The following is a 13,777-nucleotide window of genomic DNA, read 5'->3' as shown; positions in this document are numbered from 1 at the left end:
CAGGGAGAAGTCTATGTTACTCCTTTTAAATAAACCCTGCTTTATATGCTTGCCTCTGTGTGATTCTCTAATGTTCTACTTCAGCTTGTAGGGAGCAGAACTCATCTCTGGTAACCAGCAGTATCATTACTATTAATTTAGTCTTTTTTTCCCCTTACATGTATCTTCAAATGTATAATGATCTTCAGGTATCTTCATATGTATAATGACTAACAAAACTACTACATGTCTTTTAGGCTGCTTTCTTGAAATATTATCATAAACAGCCAAAATAATTTCTGATCTCAGTAAATGTCCTTTTCTTTAATGAATTTTAAAAAATAGTTGTTGTTATAGTGCATCATATGGACTTGATTAACCTCCTCTAATGGGGCACTTAGATAGTTTCTAATTTTTCATTCTTTTGAATAATGCTTTGAAGAGTCTGAACAAGTAAGTTTTGCTAAGTGCCCCCAGTTTATTACCATCACACTTCCCCTCGGATCACGCTTCTGTATGTCTGTTCATAAAAATATAGTTTTCTCTGGTTCTTTGGGTCTTCATTTATAGTCTTATTTAACTTTGGTTAAATAATCATGGTTTAAAAATATGGTTTCCTCTTGTTAATCTGTCTTTTGATACGGGGTCTTAGCTAAGCACCTTGCGAAGGGTGAGGAAAAGGTACTACCTTTTCTCCCCTACATCAGCAAATAAAATGGTTATCACTTTAAGCTACCAAGTTTTGGGGTAGTGTGTTATACAGCAAAAGCTAGCTGATATGTGCTTGTGTAGCAGATGTTTGTTTTCTCCTGCCTGCTTGTTATAGCCATTTGCTATTCTAGATGGAAAACAGGACACTGAGAGAACCTAATAATGTTATGTCTGCCAGAGGGTGGGTTTTTTTAATTATTAATTTTTAGTTGTCGATGGACACAATACCTTTATTTATTTACTTTTATGAGGTGCTGGGAATTGAACTCAGTGAGTGCCTCACGCGCTAGATAAGTGCTGTATCACTGAGCTATAACCCCAGCCTCCGAGGGTGGTTTTTAGTGTTCCCCAATTAACAGGTCATTTAATATGGGTTTTAAAGGTACAAAATATCATTTCTAAATTTCTTTGGCAGTAAACACCCTAATTTATTCTGTGGTAAGCGGCTAGTTATGTGTTTGAATGTTTGAAAAGCCAGTGTGGAGTGATCTCCTGGGCAAAGGCAATGTTCTGCTTTTGCCAGGAATTGAAAAGTTGTTTAAGCATTATGACCAAATTTTCAACAGAGCAGCACCAGTAATTAAAAAAAAAAAAAAAAAGCAGTGTACTTTTTGGAAGAGGAGCTAGGTCATGACTTCTCGTTGCTCCTGTAGCATACCGGCAGGGTATGCATACTGATATTACCATGCCAGATCATGAACGGTTTCAATATGCCTGCAACGTTGCCCCCAAGAAAGACTGTTATCCTGCCATTAAAAATCCTTGAAACCTGGCCTTGACCGGGCCTCTTTATGGATGAAAGTCCTTTTAGGCATCTGTTTCCAGAATATGAAGGTTCATCTATATTGAAGATTTGCTCCAGTGAATAGTTTTACTCCACTATCAGCTCATCTAGTTTCCAAAAATTCTCTAGCTGCCTTCCCGTCAGCACTCACAGAGTCACCACCACTTGCTTTCACTTTATGAAATGGACAACGATTCTTGAATTATTTGAACCACCCAGAGTTAATGGAATCCAGCCCTTTCTTTCAATATTGCAAACAAATATTTTGTTTCAGATGTGATCATTGTGATGCAGAGAGGGACCACGCTTTGTCTTTTTTTTGTCTTTGTCTCGAGTCCAGGTCATTGGAAGTTTCTCCACACCTGATACAGGCCCTTCTCAAATTTTTGTTTGTTTTATTGCCTTCAACGAAGCAGATCCTTTAGCAGCTTCTATCACTTCGTTCTTGTTCAAGATCATAGCTATGGTGGAATGGGACGTACCTGACCGGAAAATGGTAGTCGTCACTGATTTTCCACCTTCGCAGTCTTCAATCACTTTTCATTTCGTTTCCAGGTCAGTCACTCCATGTGGCCTCTTACTGACAAAACATTATATTTTGTAGCTTTGGCGGGAGAATGAACAGAACATGAAACGAAATCAAGTACAAGAGAAAATGATGAGAATATGAGATGCAGCAAGTGGCTGCCAGCATAGTACAGCAGAATGTTCTATAGTAAACTTTTTTTTTTTTTAATATGTAGGAGTGCACTCTAAAATAAAGATAAAACTACGGTATAGTAAATATGTAAATCTGCAGTATGGTCATTTATCATCGTCATCATGCATTCGGTGTGTCATAATTGTATGTGCTATAGTTTTATGCAACTGGCAGCATAGCAAGCTTGTTGACAGCAGCATCACAATCACATGAGTGATGGCTTCTACCCTGACCTCATCACCACTCTGATGTCTCCAGGTAATAGGAATTCTTCAGCACCACATGATCCCATGCAGTCTATTGCGGACCCTTATGTGCTGCATGACTGAATACTGCGTCACCGATTCCACTTCCTTGGCGGTTTGCAACTCCTTGGAAGATTTCAATTCTGATAATGCATTTTTAGCTTCTTATTGTCCTTCCCTATCTCATTCTATTATCTTTTCATGTAGTTCTTTTCTCTCCCCACATCTTTTACTTCTATTTCACGTGAGCTGTGATTTTCTGTTTTTCTGTTCAGTATGCCAAACAGTTTCTAAAAATGTTTTTGGTGCAGATTCTCTAGTAAATCACTTTCAGGCTTGTGTACTGTGTAAGTTTCCTAGGTTGCCATGACAGCATATCAGAGACAGGGGGCTTCAACAACATTCCTCCCTGTTCTAGAAGCTGGACGTCCAAGAACAAGGTGTCATTAGGCTGGTTTTTTTCCTGAGGCTTGGTTCCTTAGCTTACAAATGACAGACCACCTTCTCACAGTGTCCTCACATGTATTTTCCTCTGGGTTTGCACATCCCTGGTGTCTATTTGTATGCCCAAATTTTCTTTCCTTGTAAGATGCCAGTCAGTTTGGATTGGGGCATACCCTAACAGCCTCATTTTAAATCACCTCTTTAAAGGCCCTATCGAATGCCCAAATGCAAGCACATTCTGAAGACTAAGCTTCAACATAGGAATTTGGGGAAAGGAGAACAATTCAAACCTAACTGTACTGTGGCTGTGTAATGACATGCCCTTTCCTCGCTAAGCATTGTGCATCAGTGTCATGTCTTGTTTTCTTTATCCCTACGTAGTAGTCATCCTTGCACTAATAGAAGTGTAAATCTTGAAGTGATATTTGCCAATCAGATGAAACATATTTATCTTGGAAGCATTTTTCTTTGTTCACTTGGATTGTGTGTGTGTTTTAAAAAAATTCTTGTTTTTGTTTATGTGATTGTTCAAAGGAAAATTACAATGAAATTGATATAGAAAAACTTGTCAAAATAAATTTGGGAGGCCACTATGAAAGTATGACCATAGCATAGTGTGATCATAACTGCTGTCTGGAATGTGAAAGTGGTTACCTCTGTCTGTTGACCTCAGGCATCTGGAATAACCAAGGAATCATGGGGCAATTACCCTGTGCCCAGAGGCTCAAGATGCACATCGAGAGATTATTCAAGTCTTGTTTTATGGAAATTTTTATTCAGCTTATACATTCTTTCATTTATCTTCTTATGTAGCCCCTGTTTTTTCTCCAGATATAAGCTCTCACTTTTCTAGTCTTCTGGAATATTGAAACACTGATTCCAGGCTATCTGTAACCCATGTCTCTCAAATAGCAATTCGTAAGACCCCAAATAAAGTCCTTTTACATTTGCAGTTTCTGAATTTGAATTGGATTGAAGGTGGTAAATTATACAGAATGTGAAATTTGTTATTTTCAGTAACCACATTCACAACTTTGAACAACTTGTACTAGTATCTAGTTTAAGAAAATCTTCACTATCCCAAATGGAAATACTATATCCAGAACGGTTACTCCCATTTTCCCCTCTTTTCAGTCCTTGGCAATCAAATAACCTGTTTTCTTTCTCTATGGATATGTCATTCTGGAAATTTCATATTAATAGAATCATGCAATATGTGGCCTTTTATGTCAGCTTCTTTCACTTACATAATGTTTGCAAGGTTCATTCGTTTGTAACATATATCAGTACTTCATTCTTTTTAATAGAATGTTTAATAATGTTCAGTTGTATGTATAGGCCACCTTTTGTTTAGTCATCTCTTGATGGACATTTGGGTCACTTTGGTTTATAAGAATAAAGTTGCATATACGTTGATGTACAAGTTTTTATTGAAAACTGTTTTCCACGGTATATGTGTCATTTTACATTCCCACCATCGATGACAGTTTTTTTTTTTCCATATCCTCTCGGCACTTTTTATTGTTTTTTAAATTTAACTACCATCCTGGATGTGAAGTGAGATTGCAATGTGATTGATTTGTATTTTCTAATAACTAATGATGCCGATCATCTTTTCATGTGCTAGTTGGCCATTTATATCTATTTTCCTTGGAGAAATGTCTATTCAAATCCTTTGCCCATTTTTTAATTGGCTTGTTTATCACTTTATCATGGAGCTGGGAAAATTCGTTAAATATTCTGGACACTAAACCATTATCAAATATTTGATTTGAAAATACTTTCTCCAATTCTGTGGGTTATCTGTTCACTCCTTTAATGGTGTCCTTTAATGTGAAAAACATTTTTAGTTTTGATGAAGCTACACTTCTCTATGCTTTATTTTTGTTTCTTGTGCTTTTGATCAGAAATTTAAGAATCATTTCCAAACTGAGGTCATGAAGATTTGACCGTGTGTTTTTTTTTATGAATTTTGTAGTTTTTAGCTCTTACATTTAAATATCTGATCCATTTTGAGTCAATTTTTATATATAGTGTGAGTTAGAGGTCTAACTTAATTTTTTCACATGTAGATTCCCTTTGTCCCAGCATCTTTTTGTTGGAAAGACTATTCTTTTCCTGTTGAGTCGTCTTGGCACCTTTGTCAAAAATCAGTTGACCACAGATGTACAAATTTGTTTCTGGACTAAATTTTTTCCATTGATGTATATCTCCATTTTGTGCCAATAAGACACTTTTTGATTACTATAGCTTTGTAGTAAGTTTTGAAATCACAATTATGAATCTTCAAACTTTGTTCTTTTCCAGAATTTATTTTTGGGAGACTTGGGATCCCTTAAGATTCTGTACAAATTTTAGGATTGACTTTTCCATTTCTGGGGAAAAAATGCTGTTGAGATTTTGATAGGGATTTTATTAATCTGGGGATAGTTTGGGGGAGTATTTCCATTTTAGCATATTGTTTATAATCCATGAACATGGGATAGCTTCCCGTTTATTTGTGTTTTCTTTAATTTCCTTCCCCCACCCCTTTATGGTGTGGCAGATTCAACCCAGGACCTTGTGCATGCTAGGCAAGACTTCTATCACTGGACTGTATCCCCAGAACTGCTCTTCTTTTCTTTGTTTCCTCTTCCTTCTTCTCTCTCTCTCTCTCTCTCTCTCTGTCTCTATATATATATATATATATATATATATATTTTTTTTTTTTTTTTTTTTTCTTCTTGCAGTACTGGGAATGGAGCCCAGGGCCTCACATGTGCTAGGCAAGCACTCTACCTCTGAGTTACATTTCCAGCCCTTTCTATTTGAGACGGGGTCTTGCTAAATTGCCCAAGCTAGCCTCAAACTTGCAATCCTCCTGCTTCAGTTTCCCAAGTAGCTGGGATTACAGGCATGCAGAACTATGCCTGTCTCCAGGATTCTTTAATTGCGTTCAGCAGTGATTTATAGCTTTTAGAATACAAGTCTTATAACGCCAACATTAAATTTGCTCTGAAGTAAGTGAATTTACTTTTAAAATTTCACTTTGAAATGTATAGAATACAACTAATTTTTGCATGTTGCTTTTGCCTATTGCATTTTTGCTAATTTTTTCTTACCTTTAATAATCTCTCTGGGATTCTTTTGAATTTTCAATAGGTAGGATCACGTAGCCTACAAATAAAGATATTTTGGTTCCTCTTTTCCAATTTGGATGCCTTTTTAAAAATTTTTCTTGCTTAAGTAAGTCTTGATTATAATTCCAGGTATAATGTTAGATGAAAGTAATGTGTTAGTCAGCCTTTTGTCGCTGTGACTGAGACATCTGACAAGAACAGTTTCAGAGGCTTCGTTCAAGGTTGGCTGACTGCATTGCTCTGGGTCTGAGGTCAGGGGGAACATCATGTTGGAAGGCCATAGTGGAGGAAAGCTGCTCAGTTCATGGCAGCTGGTAAGCAGAGAAAGAGGTAGTGGGGAGGAATATCCAGGGACAAAATATAATTTTCAAGGGCATGCCTCCAGTGACTTACTTCCTCAGGTCATGTCCCCCTGTTTACAGTTACCACCCAGGAATCCATTCAAATTTTAAGCTATCAACTTGATTAATCTACCAATTAGGTCACAGTTCTCATAGCCTAATCATTTCACCTCTGAACATTTTCTTATTAAACACATGAATTTTATGGGGACATCTTATTTCTAAACCATAGTAAGCAGCAAAAGAGGACATGAATGTCTTATTTATGGCCTTTTGGGGGAAGCTTTTGCTATTGATTCTGTTAGCTATGGTGTTTTCATAAATGTCCTTTGTCATATTGAAGATATTTATTTATTTATTTATTTTTGGTACTGGGAATTGAACTCAAGGGCACTCAACCACTGAGCCACATTCCCCAGCCCTATTTTGTATTTTATTTAGAGACAGGGTCTCACTGAGTTGCTTAGCACCTTGCTAAGTTGCTGAGGCTGGTTTTGAATTTACTATCCTCCTGTCTCAGCCTCCGGAGCCACTGGGATTACAGGTGTGTGTCACTGTGCCCTGCTTTTGTGTGTGTGTGTGTTTTTTTAATCATAGAAAAGTGTTTGTTTTTTGTCAGATGACTTTTTCTGTTCCAATTGAGGTGATGATGGCATTTCCCCCCTCCTCTATGAATGTAGTGTATTACATTGAATGATTTTTATTTTCAATTACACTTGCCTTCCTGGGAGAACCCAGTTGGTCATGATGAATAATCCTTTTAACATGCTGCTGGATTTAATTTGCTAGTATTTTGTTGAAAATTTTTGCATTAATCTTCCTAAGGGATATTTGTGTACAGTTTTCTTGTAGTGATTTTAACTTTGGTATCAGGATAATCCTGACTTCATAGAATGAGTTGAGAAATATTTCTTCCTTTTTCATAATTTGGAAGAATTTGAGAAGAATTAATATTAGCTCTTTCAACATTGGTAGTATTCACCAGTGAAGCTATCTAGTCCTAGGCATTTCTGTAGGGCAGTTCTGCAAGTAATGAATACCGTAATTTTTGTTTCTCTTGTTTTATCTTAGTTTTGCCTTTGTTTTTGAAGGATGGTTTTGCTAAATAGAGAATTCTTAGTTGAAATGTTTTGGTTTTTTTTTTTTTTTTTTTTTTTTACCCTGCAGCACTTTAAATGTCATCTCAGTACCTTTTGATCTCTCCAACTTCTGATAAGAAATAAGCTGTTGACAAGTTGAGAATCCCTTTATTCAATGAATTATTTATCTCTTGGTGCTTTTAAGATTCTTTGTTTTTCAACATTTATATGATTATAGTTCTGTATGTGTATGGACATGTTTGCATTTCTTTTTCATTGCATTTATTGAATGTATAGTCTTCTTTTCCTTTTAAATCAAATTTGGAAATATTTTAGTCATTATTTTTTCAAGTATTCTATGTACCTCTTTCTCTCATCTCCTATAGCTCCTATTATGTGTATGCTGGTAAGTTTGACAGTATCTCACAAGAATCCTAGGCTTTATTCCTTTTTTTAAAGCATCTGTTCTGAAGGCTGGAGAATTTCATTTGATCTATCTTTAGGTTTGCAGATTCATCTGCCTTCTCAAATATTCTGGAGAATATTGAATACTTGTGATGACTTTTCAGTTATGTTTTTGTATTTATCAGATCCAAAATTTGTATTTGATTCCTTTTTATAATTTCTGTTTTTTTATTAATATTTCCTATTTAATGAGAATATCATTTTTTGTCCATTAGCTCTTAAGCATTTTAGAGACAGCTGGTTAAATAATTTTGTCTAGAATGCCTGGGCTTCTTCAAGAACATTTTGTGTTAGTTTTCTTTGATTAAGTCATATTTTCTTATATATGTACACGTTTGCATTTTTAGCTGAAAATTGTACATTTTTAATATTATGATGGAAATCATAATAACTGGAAATCAAATTCTCCTCTATCTTTAGAATTTGTTGCCTTTCCTTGTGGGTTGTAATTTGATGTTGTTGTTTAGTGATTTTCTTAAGCTACTTTTGTAAAGAATGTATTCTTTGTTAATCTCAGAAATCTATTTCTTCAGTTTAATAGCCAGAAAGTTGTTTGACTTAAAAAATATCTGATTTTCTTTAAAAAGAAGAAAAAAGAAAATACTCTCCAGATTAACCATGCAATTTATAACTGTGAATTAGCTTCATTTTCTGCTTATGCTTAGCTTCAATAAAAGCTAGAAGCAAAATCTTAGGATTTCCTCTGGTCTTTTCTAAGCAAACATCCATGCCCTGGGCATACACCTGGATTTCTAGATTCCCTGCCATATGCAAGAACTGTTCAAAGCCTTTATTCTGCAGAGTCTCTCTCCGTGGTGTTTCTTCCTCAGCTTTGGCATGTCTATTATTTTCCTCATTGTTGATTTTTGTGTCAGGTGGCAGAAGCCTGTTTATTTGGCTTTCAATGTTTTTGAGGAATGTCCTCCACTTATAAAAAGGCAGGACCATTGTGTTAGTTTTCCAGGGCTCCCATAGACCCCTGGGAAAAACAAATGGGACTCCTTGGGAACAGGTTTTCTCTGCTTCTTGCAGGATCATGTATTCATACTGGGGACTCATGTTCCCATTTTTAGATCACTATTGTGCAGCGAGAGGCTGGGGAAAAGAGTTAAAGAGCCATGAAATTCTCTTGTTATGTCCTAATGAACTTTCTCCTGTTTTCCTAGTTGGTATAAACCTTTCACCTATCTTCCAGAATTTGATTAAAGGTGATATTGATAACTTTTCCAAGATTTTTGGTGTTACTGTGGAGACATTGGCCCCTCGAGGTCTCATCTCTATCATCTTTGCTGATGTTACCAATTCACTTGGATGATATTTGAATGACTTCTGTATATATCCAATGAGACAGCAGATTGACCCAGATAGTACTAATTTAACTTCTACTGCATAAAATATTTTCTTTTTTAATGATTGTGGAGGATAATGGTAGGTTTTTTTTTTTTTCCTGGCTCAATGTTCTTTGTTCTTTAATATTTTGATATACTGAAAAAATGGGCTATCTGTAAAACCTTTTCAGAATCCACTACTAAATACTCTTCTCTTTTTTATCCTATTTTTCTAGAAATCAGATTTTAATTTCCTTCACCAATCCTTCCTTCTCTGACCTACAGGATCAATTCTCTATTCTCTATTCTCAATTCTCCTAGGAGATTTTATAACCTCTTCAGCCCATAAGTACTATAGATATGTCAATGACTCCAAAATCAATAAATCCCTGTCCAGAGTTTCTTTTTTTTTTTTTTTTTTTTTTTTTTTATTTATTTTTTTTTATTAAAAATTATGAAGAACTGAAAACCATATTTTAATACAAATATTTATAATATTAATTAGAAAAAAATTTGATCTTATGTAATTTGAAGAGAACATACTTGAATTGAGATTTTTACAGCCCCAATGTAAGGGTCACTATAATAATACATGTGTTATTTTTCATTTCCATTTTTCTTTTTTTTTTTTTTTTTTTTTTTTTAATTTTTTTTTATTGGTTGTTCAAAACATTATAAAGCTCTTCACATATCATATTTCATACATTAGATTCAAGTTGGTTATGAACTCCCAATTTTACCCCAAATACAGATTGCAGAGTTTCTTTGTGAGTTCTAGTCTTAGTCGCTATTCCACTCGCTATCTCATAATATCTTAAAATAAACATATTTAAAAATTAACAATTAGTTTTTACTTTTGCAATTACTTTTATTCTCAATTCTTCCTGTCTTACTAAACAATGCTTCTCTCCAACCAGTTGATTATTCTGGGAATTTTGGTGTCCTCCTGATCCTCAGATCCCATTACTTTTTGTTTTTGTTTTATTTTTTGGTACTGTGGGTTGAGCCCAGTGACATTTACCACCGAGCTATATCCCTAGTACTTTTTTATTTTGAGACTGTCCTAGATAGAACTTGTGATCCTCCTGCCTCAGCCTCCTGAATTGCTGGGATTACAAGTGTGTAGCACTACAGCACCTGACATCCCATTAGTTTGAATAACTAATATATAATAATGAAGTCTATACATACTTATTGAAAGTGGTCATTTCCTGCCAAGTCCATTACTTGCACCACAAGAGAAGCTGCCATATCATATTTTGCTTGAAGTACTCAAACAGCCTTCTACCTGTTCCTTGGCTTCCAAGCTTGCTTGACTCAAACCATCTTGCAACCAGAGTGCATGTTTAAAATGCCAATTAGATTGCATTGCTCTTCTGCTGAATCTGATTCAGTGTAGTTCACAAGGTCCTATAGGATCAGGCCTTTGCCCTCCATCTAGCCACAGTCCACACCACTTTCTTTTCTCCTCTCCAGACAAAGGACGCTTCTTCCGGTTCCTCCATGAGCTGTCTCCTGCCTGAGGGATTCTGTACTCTTCCTCCCACCTTTCTCCTGGCCAACCTTTCAGAACCCCTTCCCAAGAGCAGACTTCTCTAAGTTAGATGCCTTTGCTCCACTCACCCGTGGCCTCTTGAAAATTTTAATAGACATTGTCACTTTGCTCGTAATTTCTCTGTCTTCATTTGATTATTTATTTGTTATTGTTTCTCCTGTGGACAGTAAACTTCATGAGACCATATCTATTTTGCTCATCATCTCCATCCATAGTGCTTACCAAAATGCCAAGTAATAGAATTTGTTGAATGAGTCAGTGAAGGAATGTATCGACTAAGAGGCAGAAATAGTACTACTCTGGTTCTTCCCAAGGGGTAACGAATGTGAAGTGTTTCCTGGTCATGCACCCACATTTCAGTAATGATAGTGGACCCCTACTTTCCCTGGTTCTTTTCTTCATCATGTGTGTCAGGAATTGGGATCCTTTCCAAAGACTGTGCTCTGGGATGGAAGAACTGAATGCCAAATTGGGTCAAAAACAAGAGAGGAGCCTTCTCTGTGCTCGAGGTGAATCAGGAATTATCAATAATGGAGGAGAGAAGCTAAACCCATTGGATTGTTTAAGAACTTCAAAGGCCATGGACTTTTAAGAGGGCTTCATCAGAAATGTCATGATGATGGGAGGGAAATAAAAACAGGAACAAAGAACCCTAAAGGTAAGATAAAACCTGACAGCTATGAAAAAATACACAGCTGTAGGCCCTTGCAAAGGAAATTAAATATATAATATCCCAGTAATGATGGCCTAAGTAATAAAGTAATTATTTTACATTATCAATATGTATATATGTATGTGTGTATATCTATATCTATGTATATGTGTGTGTGTGTGTGTATATATATATATATATATATATATATTAGAAGTATAGAGAAAAAAAGGAAGTGCTCTCTTAGAGTTGGGAGTTTATAAGGAGTTTAGGGGTTTAGAGATTTACAGATGATGATACAGAAGCAACATTGAAACTTGTGAGGATGTGTAAATTTAGCATTGTGTTTAATTTTACAATAAAAAAATTTACAATTTTACAGTAAAACTTTTTAAAATTTTTTAAATTTTATTTAGTTATCCATGAACCTTTATTTTATTTATATTCATATGTGGTGCTGAGAATCAAACCCAGTACCTCACACATGCTAGGCAAGCACTCTACCACCGAGCCACAACCGCAGCCCATTACAATAAAACTTTTAATGTGAACGTTTGGGACTTGAGGGTCCAGTAGGAGACATCAGAAATGATAATGGGGTCTTAAATATGATGAAGACAGATTTTTTTTTCATATAGGATCTTATTTTATTCAGATAGAAGTCCAATCACACATAGTCCAAGAACACTCAAGTTATAAGCAAAATAAAAATCAGATGTTGAAAATTGACCTTAAGATGTATCCAGTGGTACCATACTTTGAATTTTACAGATAAAAAGACACAGCCACACCCCAGGGGCTACCAAAGCACTTGGTGCACTTTCCTTAATTGTGCACTGTTTGAAGCTGTCAGTCTGAGCACCATTGATGATCTGTTCCAGTCCCTCTGTGGCTGGAAGGATCCCAGCATAAGTTGGAGGGTCCAGCTTAACTGTGGGACAGCGCCCAAATGTAGCCAGGAGGCTCCAAGTAGGTCAAAGTTCACCAGGGCCAGAGCCTTCTCAGTGACATTGTCGACATGTTGGATCATGACTCTAGGATATTTGTCACCCAGAATGGTTGGCTGAATCAGGTGTAAGACCGATGATAAGAAAGGGATCCAGGAAGTAGAGGCGTGGAGGGGAGAAAAAGATTACTGCTTTAAAGATGGATTTGAATTGACAGTGACATATCAGGAATCCAGGGCAAGGGAGGGGAGGGAAGCAACAATCTCTGAGGTGACGGTCACTCAGAGAAGCCATGAGATTCATCCAAATAAAAATTTGAGGTGAGTCATTAAAGAGTCACTTAGTTGGACGGCTTCTTCCTTCTTGATCTTTTTTTCTTTCTTATGTCATTTTCTATGAAAAAAAAATCTTCAGAATATATAAAATTGTGTGTGTTTGTGTGGTGTGTTTTTACCCGCACCTCCTTGCAAAGTAGTGGCATAATCTTATTTTAGAAGCTATCTAGAAATGTTAGGAAAGTCAGTTAGCACATACTCAGCTTCCTATGGAAGAATATCCTGATAATGATGGCCTAAGTAATAGAGGCAATTATTTAATATAATATGAAATCTGAAAGTGTTTGGTTTCAGAGTTGGTTTAGTGGTATCATCATTCCATCAAGGCCAGATTCTTGCTAACTTCTTACTCTTCCATCTTTAGCTCTTCATTGTTTGGTGGGTCACCTCATGGTCACCAAAGGGCTGCTGCAGCCCTTGATATCACATACTCAAATGAGTGTTGACAGCAGGAAAAAAATATAAGTGCCAAAGAATTTCTCTTGGTAAAGCTCCATTTTTTTTATAAGAAAGAAAATATTTCCCAGAAGTACCTCAATAGATATTTTTCTTATATTTCACTGGATAGAATCAGGTCACATGTCTAATTCCATCCCATTGAAAGGAGAAGGAGAATACAATGACCATGACTGGTTTAGTCTTTGAAGTTAGGACTGGACCTGGAGTCCACCTTCCCTGAACATCTGCTCTAAATTTACATAAGCTTGGGTTTTGTCAGTGAAGAAGAAAGTACTAGCATCAGTGAGTACCAGACAGGTGAATGAAGGCAATTGGTAAAGGTCTTTAGGGAACAATTTGGCTTTGTGGTTAGAGTATGAGTTTGGTACATGATAGACTTGGGCTTACATCCAAATTATGTGTGTAAGCAATCTTTGGACAAGTAAATTAAATTCTCTGAATCTCAGTTTTCTTATTAATGGAGAGGTGAATCATTACTTTGGAGGGTTTAAAAAAGTAAACACAAATAGAGTACTAACCTACAGCCAGGAAAGCATAAACTGCCTTCATCAAGATTATCATTATGAAATTCATAATTGGGAAGTACTGTGTAGTAAACATCATGTAGCAAAGAAGCTGAAAGATACAATTCCTT

This window comes from Marmota monax, unplaced genomic scaffold (assembly GCF_021218885.2).
Source record: "Marmota monax isolate L192 unplaced genomic scaffold, Marmota_monax_Labrador192_F-V1.1 WCK01_AAM20220418_F8-fsc00007, whole genome shotgun sequence".
NCBI lineage: Eukaryota > Metazoa > Chordata > Mammalia > Rodentia > Sciuridae > Marmota > Marmota monax.
This window is presented reverse-complemented; position numbering follows the sequence as displayed.